The 2848-nt window shown below is 38.4% G+C and overlaps 1 pseudogene; it reads right to left on the reverse strand.

The window, feature by feature from the left end:
• Positions 1-637: 637 nt before the first annotated feature.
• On the reverse strand, positions 638-2211 carry LOC101124416 (methionine aminopeptidase 2-like; annotated as a pseudogene).
• Between the last annotated feature and the right edge of the window lie 637 nt (positions 2212-2848).

The following is a 2848-nucleotide window of genomic DNA, read 5'->3' on the forward strand; positions in this document are numbered from 1 at the left end:
TAGAGGGTATCGATGCAGAATTGTAGTCATTCTAAGCATTCAAGAAATACGGGAATATAAATATCTGGAAACCGTCTCTTAGTTTTCAAAACAAAAGGTGTAAGTCATTCCTAACGAATCTGAGCTTTATAGCATTTTCCTAGATAGGAAGGGGAAAAACAGTTAACATTTGAAAGTCCTGAAAGCTTTTTGTTTGGTTCATTACGTTAGACTGTTCACCTTTGAACAAATTCCTTCTTTTTTATTATTTTATTTTTACTTTTTTGAAACGAAGTCTTGCTCTGTCACCCAGGCTGGAGTTCAGTGGTGCCATCTTCGCTTTCTGCAACCTCCACCTCCTGGGTTCAAGAGATACTCCTGCCTCAGTCTCCCGAGTAGCTGGGACTACAGGCACATGCCACGACGCCTGGATAATTTTTTGTATTTTTAGTGGAGATGGGATTTTGCCATGTTGGCCAGGCTGGTCTCGAACTCCTGACCTCAGGTGATCCACCCACCTCGGCCTCCCAAAGTGCTTGGATTACAGGTGTCAACCACCTTGCATGGCCAAATTTCTTCTTTTTTAAACACAGATAAAAATATTATACAGGTCCACTGTTAAAATAGACAACATGTTGCAAATTAATTTGGTATGTATTCCAACAAAGCTTAGAAAATAAAGGTGTTAAAGTTGCTTTGGACTAAGTTTAATAGTCATCTCCTCTGCTGACAACTTCTTTACATGTTGGATGCAACAGTATGGTATGTTCAAATTGCACTGTGTATGATCCTTTACTGTCACACAATGGTGGATACAGTTTCCAAGTCACAGATTCTTCAGAGCCATCAAGAATTTCCTTTCTCCCAAGCAAACCAGCCATCTGTGGCAGAAGGTGAAGGTGCCAAAATTTTCATTGATGACATTTAACAATTATTTTGTTTGGAAACCTTACTGGTACATGTCCAACATCAAAATTTTTCATGTAATGTGAACATCCCATATCATCATATCTTTTCCTGTACTATCAATGGTTTCAATTGCATACACTTCCTTTCCTCCATTCTTGTTGCCTCTCCTCCTTTCGGAATGGACACTGTTTTTCCAGCATGTATTCTATATTTCCCAATTGAATGTCCATTTAGGTTATGGATTGGTTTCACTTGTTATGTCTTCCCATCTATTTCAACTTCATATGACTCCATAAATTTTTGGATGGACTCACCAGCATCACACAGATGAACATCAATTTCAGCACACTTCATTCCAGTAGTAGCAGCATCTTTTACAGCTTTTAATCATGTATCATAATTGGGATTAAAAGTGACAGTAAGACCACAGTCAATAGTCAATATTCCTACCACTTATACCGATTCCAAAATCTATTTTACAGATGTTATCTTACTGTAATACTGTTGTGTCACCAGCAATGGGAGTATAATGGGCAGCACAATTATTGTGAGAACATCCAGCAGGAAATGCCAGGCATGCATTTAATCCATTTTCGTTTATTAGATTGTGTGAACAGTTTTCCAACTTTTCACAGATTTCTATCATCCCAGGCTTGATCCAGCTCATTACATATATTCTCACTTGTCAATGTGCTTCTGCTGATTCTCAGAAATCATTCCAAATCTCTTCCCTAGCCTGATCTAACACTTTCTTTTCTTCACACATAATTCTCCATCCATCTTGTGTGTGTGGGTATTCACATTCTTGTCCTTTGGGAAATACACCACTAGGATACAGCCACATATTGGAACTGAGGGAGGGAGGGTCTGTTTGAATTTTGGTTGTTTCTTCTTCCTCTTCCTCTTCCTCCTCCTCCTTGTTCTTCTTCCTCTTCTTCCTCTTCCTCCTCCTCCTCCTCTTCTTCTTCTTCCTTTTCTTCTTCTTCTTCCTCCTCCTCCTCTTTTCCTTCTTCTTTTTCCTCTTTTCCTTCTTCTTTCTAGTTGCTCCATCTCCATCACCATCTCCATCTCATCATCATCATTTCTTTCTTTCTTTTCCAATGCTTGTCTTTCCAGTTGTCTTGCTCCTTCATCCACTGAGGCTCTTAATCCTTTATCAGTTTCCTGCTGCCCTGCTGCAGCTCCTTTACTCTTCTTTTTCTTCCATCTGTTTTTCTTGGCTGCTTCCTCAGTTGTAGAGGCAGCTTCCTCCTCCCTTTCATCTGGATCCAGGTTGCCATTCATGTAGCTCCCAAAGGTCGCTGCCTCCTCCATGACTGCCATGTTGCCTGAAAGGTTCCTCTGAATTTTAAGGGTAAATATTTTCTAATCACTTGAATTTAATATTGTCTCTAAGTGTATCCTCTATATTCTAAGATTTGATGCAATGTACAAAGAACCTCTTGGTTGAATGAGAAACATTCTAGTACCTTTCACTTAACTTTGAAAATCAATGTTAGCCTATTATGCAAGTTTTAGTGACAGTATATCTTTCTACCAACAAACCAGAACTTAACATTCTGTCTGCGAATTCGAAGTTATGGTTGTTCATGCTAAAGGAAAGCAAGGTGCTAGCATAATAATTTAAAACCCCCTTTTAGTTAAATTCTCTCTGTTTACTTAATATTTTTCTCTTACAATAGACTCAGAGAACTAAATCCCTAAGTTGTTGTTGAAATCTTCTTTTTAAAAACACGTAACACTTTGCATTAATTATAGTTACACAAACAGTACAGTATTTTCTACACATGCAGTCTAAACCTTAGGTTGATTGGACAAGACCTTTGAGAAATGCTTAGCTGAGTCACAGTTATTTACAGGAACCTAAACCTAAGAAGAGTTGAACCCATTTTTAAAAAATTTGTGTTAGCGTCACCAAATATTTCTTTCTGGGTGGTCCAGGATCACATTTTCTCCTCAG

Source organism: Gorilla gorilla, chromosome 11, assembly GCF_029281585.2.
Source record: "Gorilla gorilla gorilla isolate KB3781 chromosome 11, NHGRI_mGorGor1-v2.1_pri, whole genome shotgun sequence".
Lineage (NCBI taxonomy): Eukaryota > Metazoa > Chordata > Mammalia > Primates > Hominidae > Gorilla > Gorilla gorilla.